A 14,934-nucleotide genomic window follows, 5' to 3' on the forward strand; every position below is an offset into this window, starting at 1 on the left:
ATCTCACCCATCCATGAGGTGTGCTGCTTGTCCCTTCAGATGTGTCCGGGTCTGTCCACACCAGTACCCCAAGGCCATTTTTGTCCAAGCCACCATCATATTATCCTCAGAAACCTCCTATTGGGCCTGCCTGCCTTTACTTTTACAACTTGAGATCAGTTCTCACAGCAGCCAAAGCAATCTTTTACAAATTAAATCAGATACTACTGATTTAGTAGTGTTCTGATCTTAAAACACTCAAATATCCTGTGTACTGGGCACTCAGTGCTCTTCTTTGCCTGGAAGGCTCTATCCCCAGATCTTTACATGGCTGCTCCTCTTGTTCTTTAGGTATTGGCTCAAATATCACCTTCTCAGAGGTCACCCACCTCAGAGCCTACTCCCTATCCCTTAACCTGCTTTGTTATCTTGCTTTTGAACACCCAGTCTCAATTACCAAGCACAGTGCCTGGCATATGGACATTTAGTAATATTTACAATAATGAATACATAAGTTGCATATCTTCATTGACAACCATGATTTAAGATAAGAGGAAACGAAATGTTCAATGACTAAGGAAAGTTATTATTAATAAATCATCTTTGGAAAGGAAGATTTTGAGAATTTTCTCAAGGAAGATAATTTATATAGGGAAATTAGAAGAGATAATTTTTTATTAGGAATATTGTTGTGGGTTAAATTAGGCTCATAAAAATAAAAGTCTGGGCTGGTGACTATTTGGACTTACTATTTAGAAAGTTGCAATAATAATAACCAAGTGTACATTTATTATTTTATAGTATAAATAGTACTTTGCACATCTTTTAAAAATAACAACTCTATGAAGGAAACAAGTATTCTTCTTTCATTTTACAGATAAAAAAATTGCAAGAGGCATATAGCTAGTGAGTATCAGGTCACAGCATGGTCGGGTAAAACTGAATACTCAAAGATCCACCTTAAGAGAATATTTTCATTTAAAGCATACTTTGAAAAACGACAGATGGGACACAGAGAGGAAAAACTTCTGTTTAGGGTGGTCTATTAAGTTCCAAAAGGGTGGTGTGTTCAATTCCTAGAGCTGTTGTAAAAAATTACCACAAACTGGGTGGTTTAAAACAGGGGAAATCTATTCTCTCACAATTTGAGAGGCTAGCAGTATAAAATCAAGGTGTTGGCAAGGCTACACTCTTTCTGAAGTCTCTAGACAGGACTCTTCCTTTCCTCCTCCAGCTTCTGGTGGCTCCTGGCAATCCTTGGTATTTCTTGGCTTGTAGGAACATCACTCCAATATCTGCCTTTGTCTTCACACGATCTTCCCTCTGAATCTGTGTATTCTCTCCTCTTCTTATAAGGAAGGACATCAGTCTTTGGATTTAGGGCCCAGATTAATTCACTATGACCTCAACTTGACTAATTACATCTGCAAAGACCCTTTTTCCAAATAAGGTCTTTGGATTCTGGGATTCTGGATGGATATGAATTTGGGGGCTGTGGGGGTGGGGGAGGAACACCATTCAACCCACTATAGATAAGTATGAAACTTCTCAGATGCCTCCCTTTCCTATTCACTCTCTTTAAAAGAGTAGGTATCACATTTAATGCAATCCCAATCAAAATATCATCAACATTTCTCACAGAGCTGGAACAAACAATCCTAAAATTTGTATGCAACCAGAAAAGACCCCAAATAGCCAAAGGAATGTTGAAAAAGAAAACCAAGGGTTGTAGTATCACAATTCCAGACTTCAAGCTATATTATAGAGCTGTCATCATCAAGACAGTATGGTACTGGCACAAAAACAGACACAGATCAATGGAACAAAATAGAGAACCCCAAAATGGACCCTCAACACTATGGTCAATCAATCTCTGATGAAACAAAAAATATTCAATGGAAAAAAGATAGTCTCTTCTATAAATGATGTTGGGAAAATTGGATAGCCACATGCATAGGAATGAAATTGGACCATTTTCTTACATCATACACAAAAATAATCTCAAAATGGATGAAAGACCTAAATGTGAGACAGGAATCCATCAAAATCCTAGAGGAGAACACAGGCAGCAACTTCTATGGCCTTGGCTGCAGCAACTTCTTGCTAGGCACATTTCCAAAAGCAAGGGAAACAAAAGCAAAAAATGAATTACTGGTACTTTACTAAGATAAAAAGCTTTTGCACAGCAAAGGAAACAGTTAAGAAAACCAAAAGACAACCTACAGATAAGAGAAGATATTTACGGGCAGCCTGGGTGACTCGGTGGTTTAGCACCGCTTTCGGCCCAGGGCCTGATCCTGGAGACCCAGGATAGAGTCCCATGTTGGGCTCCCTGCTTAGAGCCTGCTTCTCCCTCTGCCTGTGTCTCTGCCTGTCTCTCTGTGTCTCTCATGAATAAATAAAATCTTAAAAAAAAGAGAAGATATTTGCAAAGGTCTTATCAGATAAAGAGCTAGTATCCAAAACCTATAAACAACTTATCAAACTCAACACCCAAAGAACAAAAAATCCAGTCAAGAAATGGGCAGAAGACATGAACAGACATTTCTCCAAAGAGGACATACAAATGATTAACAGACACATGAAAAAATGCTTAACATCACTTGGCATCAAAATCAAAATAACAGTGAGATACTACCTCAAAATGGCTAGAATTAAAATTAACAAGTCAGGAAAGATAGATGTAACAAATCAGGAAAGCAGAGAAAGGAGAACGCTCTTACACTGTTAGTAGGACTCTCTCCCTCTCTCTGTGTCTCTCACGAATTAAATAAATAAAATCTTTTTTAAAAAGTTGAAAATAGAACTACCCTATGACTCAGCAATTATACTACTAGGTATTTATCCAAAGGACACAAACATAGTGATTCAAAGGGGCACATTCACCACAATGTATAGCAGTAATATCTACACTAGCCAAACTGTGGAAAGAGGACAGTTGTTCACTGACAGACAAATGGCTAAAGATATGGTATATATACATAATGGAATATTACTCAGCCATCAAAAAGAATTAAATTTTGCCATTTGCCATGATGTGGATGGAACTAGAAGGTATTATGCTAAGTGAAATAAGTCAATCACAGAGAGATAATTATCATATGATTTCATTCATATGTGGAATTTAAGAAACAAAATAGAAGATCATAAGGGAAGGGAGGAAAAATAGAACAAGATAAAATCAGAGAGGGAGACCAATCATAAGAGACTCTTTAACTATAGGAAACAAACTGAGGGTTGCTGGAGGAAAAGGATGTTGGGGGATGGGGTAACGAGTTGGTGGGCATTAAGGAGGACATGTGATGTAATGAGCACTGAATGTTAGATGCAACTGATGAATCAATGAACTCTCCTCTGAAACTAATAATATACTATATATTAATTAATTGAATTTAAATAAAATTGAATTTAAAAAAGAGTACATATCCCTATATTTGCTAATTGTATTCTGTTCTTTCCCCTTCCAGTGACTCATATCCACTAGCTCTTTCATTCCTGTTCCTTTCCCCATCAGAAATATTTCTTTAACATGCTATGTGAATTAATCACACACACATATGCACACACATGCATCTAGAGTATTAGTAGAGCCTTTCCCAGGGTATGGATCCTAACTATGTTCCCAAAGTCAGACAGTTAGTGTATATATATATATATATATATACACATAACTGTAGTATGTATATATATATACATATATATATACTACAATGGATAATATTCCATTATATATAATATATTAATTATAATAATATAATATATTAATAATATATAATGGAATATTATCCAGCCATAAAAAAGAAGGAAATCTTGCCATTTGCAACAACATGATGGAGCTAGAGTATATCATGCTAAGCAAAATAAGCCAGTTAGAGAAAGACAAATACCATATGATTTCACTGATATATGGGAATTCAAGAAATAAAACAAATGAACAAAAGTAAAAAAAAAAAAAAAAAGGAGAGAGAGAGACAAACCAAAAAAGTTTCTTAACTATAGAGAACAAATAGATGGTTACCAGAGAGGAAGTGGGTGGGGGGATGTATTAAATAGGTGATGGGGATTAGAAGTACACTTGTCTTGATGAACACTCAGTAATGTATGGAACTATTGGATCACTATACTGTATATCTGAAACTAATATAGCACTATATGTTAACTTACACTGGAATTAAAAAAAAAGAAAGACAATGCCTTATTTTAGAATCTCTTAATACTGGTCCATTTTGAGGCCATAAGCATTATTTCAAGTGAATGTTTACCACTGTTTTTATAAAGCAGCATCTCATGTTCATAGATATTGTGGTTTGTAAGATCTCTCTTGTTATCTATTTAATTTCCCTGCCCTGGTTATAGAGGAGGTCTCATACCTACAAAGAATCATTTGTACTTTCTTTGCATGTAGCTTGAACTAGCTTGTTGTCTCACTTAATAGGATTATAATCAGTTCATACTGATAGCAAGACTTACATTGTTGAATGAAGATTTTTTTGTTTGTTTTCTCTACTAAAAGAAGCTTCTGGATCTCGGAACTTAAAATTCTATCTTCTTTCTTCTTAAAAGGGAAAATTAAAGGGGCACCTGGGTGTCTCAGTTGGTTAAGCATCTGCCTTCTTTCCTGGGATTGAGTTGGCCTCAGGCTCCCTGTTTACTGGGGAGTCTGCTTCTCCCTCTGCCTGGGCACCCCCCCCCCCCACTCTCTCTCTCTCAAATAAATAAATAAATAAATAAATAAATAAATAAATAAAATATTTGAAACAAAAGGAAAATTAAAAAGAAAACATGAAATTATGCCTTTAAACATAGAAGGAATTCAATTAATATTGATTTCATTTGGATATTTGGAGCAATATTTTGATTCAAGTTATACTGCAGGAATAAACACAAATGACATTTGCTCAGTAAGGGAAAAATGGCATTGGGACAGTACCCAACAAATGCACCAAAATAAATTCTAGATGAATTAAAAATATACAAATAAAAGCACAACATTACTAGAAGAAATAATGAGAGCATTAAAAAAATAATATGGGAGTGAGAAAAGTCCTTCCTAAAATATGGCACAAACTCCAGAAGTCATAATATAAGGATTCATAACTTCATAATATTAAAATCAAAAACCAATTTCTGTATTGCAAAACTCATAATTACCAAAATAAGAGAGAGATGACAGACTGGGAAACTTTGTAATTCATGTCATAGACAAGTTGCTAATTTATATAATGTATAAAAAGCTTATATAAATTAATGTATAAAAGTATAATAACATGGGCAGTCCCGGTGGCTCAGCGGTTTAGCGCCGCCTTCAGCACAGGGTATGCCTGTGTTTCTGCCTCTCTCTCTCTCTCTCTCTTCTCTCTGTGTATTTTCATGAATAAATAAATAAATTCTTTTAAAAAATTAAAATAAAATAAAAGTATAATAACCTAATGCAAAACCAGCAAATAGTTCATAGGAAAAGAAATAAAATTATTTTAAACATAAAAAGCAATCTCACTCACAGTAAGAGAAATACAAATTAAATTCTCACTGAGATACAATTTAATACTGAATACATTGTCAAAACTCCAAAATTATTGATAATACAATGTATTTTTTAAAAATATTTATTTATTTATTTATTTATTTATGATAGAGAGAGAGGCAGAGACACAGGCGGAGGGACAAGCGGAGGGACAAGCAGGCTCCATGCCGGGAGCCCCACCTGGGACTCGATCCCGGGACTCCACGATCACCCCTGGGCCAAAGGTAGGCGCGAAACCGCTGAGCCACCGAAAGATCCCGATAATACAATGTATTAGTGAAGATATGGCAAAAAAAAAGTTTTTCTACACATTGCTGGTGGAAGTGAAAACTGGCATAGTATCTATGGGATTCAATTTTTTAAGATCCATTAAAATGATATGCACATACTCTTTGACCTAGCAAGTCCAGTTCTATGAATTTATTCCACAGATATATCTTCACACAGGTGAAATAGCATTGTGTCACAACTTCATACTAGTAAAAGATTAACTACTACCTAAATGTCTATCAGTAGGAGGCTGGTTAAATAAATAATGGTTTAGCCAACAATGGGATATCATGAAGCTATAGAAATGACTGAGGACTCTGCTACACAGAAATTCCTTCTCTGTAATCATTGCAGAAAAATGAAATAGATGACAGGAGAGGTCCAGAAAGATCATAAATACCTATAAACGTGAAATATATATATATATATATATATAAAAGATGCAGAGCAGGATGCTTAGTGTGTATTGGTGTAAAAATGGGGAGGGGAGTATATGCAGGTATATATTTGCTTGTATATGCATAAAATATATTTAAAAGGACACACAAAAACTTGGTAACATGGATTGCCTTCAGCAAGAGAACTGAGTAGGTGGGAGACACAGAGAAAGAGTACCTTCTGTACTTTATGAATTCTAAGAATGTATTCCCTATTTAATAAGTTAATTAATTAATTAGAGATATCTCTCACACAGAGACACACCCATAAGCACAGACAAATATCAAACTTCATTTGCTACCACACTCAGGCCTAGAAAGATAAGTAAGTCCCCAGCATGCTACATTTTGGCAACATTATCAGGCTACTGGGTCTTGAAACTTATGACACACGTGTTATAATTAGGATAATAGAACTCATCAGCCAAATATGTCCATCTCCTGAATTCCTAGCATTTATGCACATTCACGGAATGAAAAAATTCAAAATTAAGGATAAACTACAGGTGAAACAGTAAATAGCCTTTGTGGATAATCTCAACTATTAATAAAGTAAATATATACATGGTTGTTATACCTGGTAAGCTTGGAGACTTGGTTTCCATCACCAGGCTATGAGCTTGGTAAAGTCACTTAAACTAGGAGAGCTGGCTACCGCATTAGTAAATAGAGAGTGTGGACTAGATCATTTTTTAAAAAATATTTTATTTATTTAGTCATGAGACACACAGAGAAAGGGAGAGAAGCAGAGACATAGGCAGAAGGAGAAGCAGGTTCCACGCAGGGAGCCTGATGTGGGACTCGATCCCGGGACTCCAGGATCACGCCCTGGGCCAAAGGCAGGCGCTAGACCACTGAGCCACCCAGGGATCCCCTGGACTAGATCTTTTTAAATGCTTCTTCCAGGTGCATTTCTCCTACAGGTATAATTGCAACATTCTTTATCAGAGTGTATGGTGACCAAGCTCTGTACTATAGGGTTATGTCAAAGTCTCCAGCTTCTTAGACTGGTGAAGACCCCAGAGAATTCCCCTGCATACCAGTCTGACCCTTTCCCCTTTGCCTTAAAATATAGAAAAATCTTCCCGTTATCCAAAAACCTTTTGGGAGCCAATAGTTCATCTAACTATCTTACTGTTTCTTACTTCCCTTTATCTGCCAAATTTCTTAAATATAGGGTTTGTACCTGTTCCTTCCATGATTTAAAGAAACTGACATTTCGTTTGTCTCTCTTATCAAGGTGCAATTCACATTTCATAAAGTTAATCATTTAAAGCACAACTCAGAGCAGCCCGGCTGGCTCTGGGCAGCCTGGGTGGCTCAGGGTTTTAGCGTCGCCTTCAGCCCAGGGTGTGATCCTGGGGACCCGGGATCAAATCCCACGTCAGGCTCCCTGCATGGAGCCTGCTTCTTCCTCTGCCTGTCTCTCTCTCTCTCTCTCTCTCTCTCTCTCTCTTTCTCTGTGTCTCTCATGAATAAATAAATAAAATCTTTCAAAAAAAAAAAAGGACAACTCAGTGACATTTAGTACATTCACAGTGCTGTCTAAGCAACACCTCCATCTAGTTCTAAAATATCTTCATCACCTTCCATCAGACCTCATGCTGATTAAGCAGACACTCCTTACTCCTTCCTTCCCTCAGTCCCTGGCAATCATTTTCTATCTTTATGGACTTAACTATTCTGGATATTTCATATAAATATATAAATTGAACATGACGACCTATGTAACCTTTGGCGTCTGGATTATTTTACTTATTTGTTATTTGAATATGCTGACTCATTCCCTTCACAGGTTCTTTGTACTTACTGGTCCTTTTTAGAATGCTCATTACCCAGATCTTTGCATGGCTGTTTCTTTCCCATCATTCAGGTCCTCTGACCACTCTGGTTAATAGATTCACCCAATCACAGTCTGTTTCACATTATCCCATCATATCTTCTTCATTGAACTTAACCATTCTGAATTTTTCTTGTTTATATTTTCTTATATTCTCTTCTAAAATGTAGCTCCTGCTTGCATCATCTGTTGCTATGTCACTTGTACTTGGCAAATAGTGACTGTTAAATATTTGCTGACTGATGAATAATTGCACTACGGTTGTGTCAAATACTAAAATGATGGTATGTTTAAGGCACAGTGTTGACTCCAAGAAGGGAGACATCCTGGAGGGTTCTGTATGAGTGCCCTGACATTTGTGAATGTCCGGCTTCTAGTTTTCTACTTCCATGCCCACCTTCACAGTTATCATAATCATGTCTATACCCCAAACAGATGTGTCCCATGTATACTCCTTTATTTCCAACTACCTAGTGGAAATTTCCAATTTATCATTCCCCAGCCCCAGCTGATCTCTGCAATGTTTTTTTTTTTTTTTTTCTGCAAACTTAGGATTTTAGGGCCTGATCTAACCATTCTGTCCTCTTCATCTGTGACATTTCTTCAATATTTCTAGTGTTGTATTCCATTCCCTAAGAGAATCAATTGATTTATCCAGATTCCAAACATATCAGAGTTAGCATATTGTGATCCTCAATAAATACGGCTTCCCCTTTACCATTGCCTAGCCACATTTCCCTTATATCTATATAAGGCCTTTGCTGACCATTGCTGTTCTCATTTATTTGTCCCTCATCTGACCTCCTGAAGTCCATATCTGTACTTCTCTTTTTGATCCTTAACAAATATGATCTTGTTTAAATGAAAATTACTCACTGATTTATCCCAATAGAACAGAAAATTCTTGAAGTGTAGGTTGTTTAAAAATTTTTAAATAATATACACAGCCTTGTACCCAGAGCTATGTGCATATCATACACACATAAGTAATATCTTAATGATAAATAAATATGGCTATTAAGAAACTACGACAGAAACTCTTGTGGGCTAGGAACAGGTTTCCAGAGAGGCTGAAAATAGAGATGATTGGTATCTTGGCTTCCTATACATCTATTTTGCAGTATTCCCAAAACTGGCTGCATATTAGAATCACATGGGAAGTTTACCAATGCCAGGGGCTCAAAGAGATTCTAACTTAGCTGGTCTGGTTTGGAGTATTAGTGTTCTGTGGAAACTCCCTATGTAATTCCAATGTATAGAACTACTGGGTGGGCAGCCCGGGTGGCTCAGTGGTTTGGCGCCACCTTCCTCTGGGCATAATCCTGGAGACCTGGGATCGAGTCCCACTATGGCTTCCCCGAGGAGCCTGCTTCTCCCTCTGCCTGTGTCTCTGTTTCTCTCTCTGTATCTTTCATGAATGGATGAATAAAATTTTTTAAAAAAACCCACAAACTACTGGGCAAGACTTTTAGAACTTACCACGTTCTATAAATATCTAATTATATATTTCCATCATACTTTTTTTTTCTTGAGTCTGTGGGGTTTTTGTATGACATATTTAGATACTATGTCAAATCACTATACGACCTACACAGTACAGCAGGAGTACTGCTGAAATGGGAAGTTTCAGTTTAGAATATCTCAATATGGGGTATTTGGGGAAAACAGTCAGACAAAGAAGGACAGACACTATTTGTTGGCCATTCAATGACGTGTACTACTTTTTTTCTTGGCTTATAAAGTCCATATTTTGTTCAGGTGGTGATGTTCTTTCCTCAGAGGATAGATCATGATTGCCTAAACTTATTTGGCAATCCCATTGTCCTTTCTTTGGTTTTCACCTTCTCAGCCACTGAAGCTAAGGTGACTAAAAAAGTCATAGCCAAAGATAATTTTGTGCAAGTCTACTGATGGGCTACTAATAGCTGGATTTCTAAAAAAAAGAGACTGAGGATCCCTGGGTGGCTCAGGGGTTTAGTGCCTGCCTTTGGCCCAGGGCGTGATCCTGGAGTCCTGGGATCGAGTCCCACATCAGGCTCCCTGCAGGGAGCCTGCTTCTCTCTCTGCCTGTGTCTCTGCCTCTTTCCCTCTCTGTGTCTCTCATGAATAAATAAATAAAATCTTAAATAAATAAATAAATAAATAAATAAAAGACTGGGCTTATGTGTGCCACCTATTTTCATTTCCTTTCCTGACTGTATACTTTCTCAGTCATCACCATTGAGTAGCAAGCACAGAGAGAAAAGCCAGTATACTAAAGATGGTAGAACAGGACAATAAGGTTTTGAGTTAATGATAATAATATTCTTGAGTATTTGAAACTATAAATGTCCTAATATCCTCTTACTATGTGAGAGTAAATGTCTCTCTTATATACTCAACTAATAAAAGTTGAGTTTTTTGTTATTTGCTGCCAGAAGTATTCCAAGGTCTGCTTGGGCTGCCATAACAAAACTATAGATCTATGATCTAAACAACAGAAATTAATTTTCTCACAATTCTGGAGGCTAGAAGTCCCAGACCTAGTTCCAGCAGGGTCTGTTCCTGGTAATGATTCTCTTCCTGGCTTGAGCTGGCTGCCTTCTCACTGTATCTTCACTGCCTTTCCTCAACGTGTATGTGGAGAGAGAGAACAAGCTCTCTTGTGCTGCTTCTTATAAGGACATAAATCTCATCATGAGGAATCTACCTTTGTGACCTCATCTAAGCCTAATTACCTCCCAAAGGTCCCATCTCCAAATATCATCATATTGGAGGTTAGGATTTCAAATAAGGAACTTTGGGGTGGGGGAACACAAGTATGCAGTCCATATACCAATTGTTAAAAAATTCCTCTATTCACATATAGGAATATCGTTACCCTATGACCATGCTCAAGGTAAAAGAAAAGCCTGTTGTACGTTATTTTTATTTATTTATTTATTTATTTATTTATTTATTTATTTATTTATTTAATTCATGAGAGACAGAGAGAGAGAGAGAGAGAGAGAGAGAGAGAGGTGGAGGTATACGCAGAGGGAGAGGCAGACTCCATGTAGGGAGACTGATGTAGAACTCAATCCTGGAACTCCAGGATCACTCCCTGAGCCAAAGGCAGACGCTCAACCGCTGAGCCATTCAGGAGTCCCAACCTGTTGTATGTTTTTAATGGCTTTCTTCAGGGTTTGGTTGAAAATTATAGAATTACCATAGAGGAGATCATGTAACACATAAAATGTGGCAAATATAAAAATATACTCCCTCAAAGCTACAAAACAATTACAAAGGTAGAAATTATCTATTTATTTGCTAAATATTCACTGAATGCCTACTGTGCATTGTGCATCTGAGGGATTTAAAGGTGAGAATATCAGGATTCCAGTCTTGTATACTCTATCAGGCAAGATAAGAGAAACATGAATGACTGATGAAGAAAGAGTATAATACTCGCCCTATAGAGATACAAAGTTGTTGCAGAAGTTCAGTGTTAGGGGAAAGAATTTCATTGAAGAGGTCATATTTGGCATGTCTCTTAATTTAGTAGGAGAATCTCTATAGAAACCAGATGTGAGAGATGTCTGGGTGGCTTAGTGGTTGAGAATCTACCTTTGGCTCAGGTCATCATCCTGGGGTCCTGGGATGGAGTCCTGCATCAGGCTCCTTCTACCTGTCTCTGCCTCCCTCTCTCTCTCTTTGTCTCTCATGAATAAATGAATAAAATCTTAAAAAGAAAAAAAGAAACCAGATGTGAACTTTTAAAGTGAGCCACATGAATACATTTTCTCATCTGCTTTGGGGTACCTTCTCTCAGAACTGATTCCCTTGCTGAAAATGGGTAGCTGATCAACTTAGTCATGAATCTGAGGCTAAGTAATCATGCCCTTGCTGATGAAGAAGAATTACTAACTGCCTGAAGGAAAGGTTTCACTTTTATCTAGGGTCCTAACATTTTTAGGCTAATATGATATTATTTAGGAACCTGGCAAAGTAATTAACCCACAGCTTGTGTTAATACATTTATAAAACATAAAATCCTTGTTTACTTTGTCACCAGATCCATCGTCAGTACCCTTGACTATTGGGCACATTGGTGCTTCAGTCTTTCATGAACTGTTGGGAAAACTGCTAGAATTATGAAGGCCAATAAATTGTTTGGCCCTTTAAAGAGAGCTAATGGAAACTTGTGACAATCTAGATAATATAGTCTCTTCCAAATTTTCATTCATCTCTACCATGTACACCAATGTTATTCCAGCCAGCCCACTTCTACATTTGTAGAACCCATGGTGAGAGCCTAAATGGAGGTCTGCACACCATATGTCTAAATATTTAAAAGTTACATGTCAAATGGCTCCATGAAACAGGTTCTACCTTTCTACTCTGACAAATATATACCTTTATTAACATCCTAGAAGGAAAACAAAACAAAACAAAACAAAACAAAATATCCTAGAAGGCCAAGTTCTAGTAAGGAGTCCTCAGACTTTAGAGGAGAACTCCTGCTTGGGGAGTTAGCTCACAGCCTCCAGACCCCAACCCCATTTCCCTGTTCTTACCACCCTGGTTTTGTCTCTCACTATGAATGCTTTCACGTACACATGTGGGAACATTCTGCCTAAACATATGACATTCATTCCCCACTCCTGCAAAGTCACCCCTTGGGCTTGGTGGTGTAGACCAAAAGGATGGCCCCAGGAAAATGTCTTATGCAGGTCCTGGAAGTGCACTTAAAGTTCGAGAATGCTGTTTGTAGTGTGGTCTAGCGGTGGGGAGGGGTGCTGAGTGATAAGTAGGTACCCTCTCATGATCTCATGGACTCCTCAAACAGTGGGAAGGGATGAGGTGCAGCCAAGGTAAAGCCAGAGCAGAGTCCTCTAATATGCTGCACCCCAGCACTCCTTTCTCTGTGGCTTGTTAGCAGTGAGAATTTGTGTGAGTTCTTTGAACTATATGGGCCTTAGTTTCCCAATCTGTATAAGGGATCATCAAGGTTGTTGAAAGGTCTAAATAAATTTACCAATGTATGTACAAGTGCTTTGTAAAGGTGCTATATATACTAGTAATGTGTTGTTATTAGGCTGCTTTGTTTGCCTGTTTGTTTTGCATTGTACCATGTACTAAATCAAAGGGCAAAGCAGCTGCCTGCTGTGCACAGGCTCTCGTGTTCTCATTAACATACAACCGAAGAAGCAGATATGGAGAGTGGATGACAAAGGAGGCAAAGGTTATTAAATATCCTTCAGATTTTATGTTTCCTAAACATGCTGCCTGCATCCTCCAGGTCCAGATTGATTTCTCTAAGACTTTGAGTTTGTGGACCTGTGCTAATTTGCATGGTTGATCTAGGCGCCCAGATTGATGGCAGGTAAGGGACATTACTCTTCAGCTGTAAAGCAGGATAACTCCTGCATTAAACAGGAGGCAGGCTGATATCTCATCGGTTCAGCCGGCACAGAATATGCAGCGTACCTTTGTGGCAGAAGCAGGCTACTACTGAACGAGCGGGGTGTGCCGGAGAATGAATTACACCCTGAGCTTCTGCATCCATAAAAATGAGGCCGTTCTGGGGTCAGGCGGGTGGGCGATGTGTCATGGAGGCAGGTTAAACTGATTCGACCCTCTGGCTCCCTGATTTGAAGCTGACAAAAGGGGCTGTGCTGTGGCTCTGGGCTCAGAATGATCTTACTATTGTCTCTGGCCATTTTGAACCAGGGAAGACTCTGGATTTCTCTTTCTTAGAATTATCTTTTCTTTCTTCTTTAAAAACAAAACCAAAAAAAAAAAAAACCCCTCATTCCTATCTGTACAGAAATCCAAATCAGTGTTGCTCTCAGGGTAGAGATTTTGGTATGTTTGGGGCAAAACCCCCATAATCTTTATCTCCTTTTAGCATCTAACTAAGTAGAACAAATTGTGCTATTTCTGTTTTTTTTTTTTTTTGCTTTTCAAAAGCAATTACTTTCTTGTCATTTTTAGACATGCAGGCAGAAGAGTCTACCTTGATTACCCATCCTTGCTCCCCTCCCCCTTTCAAGTCCTCAGGCTTGCTAGGGAAGGATTCAATTAAATGAAGTGTCAATGGATCTACAATGGTTTCAGGTCAGAGACGTCAGTAAAAAGCTGCAGAGCTGTGCTGCCCCCGTGTATGTAAATGTATATATTTATACCAGGGATGTCAACTTTCAGGACTCTCCTCCTCTGCTCTTCCCTGATCAAAGATGATTGCTGAGGCAATTACTGCAAAGGAAAAGAAAATCAGGGCCTCTCCTTCATCCTTGTGCTGTCGGAGTTTAATTGCTTGGAATAATGGAGCAGGAGTCCCTTCCCTTTGCACACGGCCACACTTAGGCACACACAAACTTTCACGCATGGCTGTGCTAGGACACAAATACACTCGATGGCAATGCAGGAAAACATGCATGTGCCCCCTAGTTCTGATGCACATACATGTCCACAGAGCTACCTGTACCACAAAGAAAAACACTGCACTCTCTGGCTAATTCAATAAAAGCAATGCATAGTATCTGACTCACAGCAAAAACCATGTTTTTATCTTCTTTATGAAAGACTTAACAATTTTTATTCCCTTACCAAAAGAGAGAGAGAAGATAAAGTGAGAAGTCATAGCAACAAAATACACAAATAGTTCAAACTGCTTTTGTTGTTTAATTCTTCTGTACATACTGTCACAGAAGTCCTAGGTCTCTGCACAAACACTTCACATGTTAAAACCCTCTCGGACCCTTTTTGCTTTGTGTAGGCAGTTACAAGAACAAGTTGAGTATTCCGTGCTATTTCCTGTGTTCTAGGCTATTCTGTTTTGTTCTCCTAAGACATGGAGAGGGATTCTAGCTTGCATCAACAAATACAAGGGATGACATTCAGATGCAGAGATTTTGAGCTTT

Source organism: Vulpes lagopus, chromosome 10, assembly GCF_018345385.1.
Source record: "Vulpes lagopus strain Blue_001 chromosome 10, ASM1834538v1, whole genome shotgun sequence".
In the NCBI taxonomy this organism is placed as follows: domain Eukaryota; kingdom Metazoa; phylum Chordata; class Mammalia; order Carnivora; family Canidae; genus Vulpes; species Vulpes lagopus.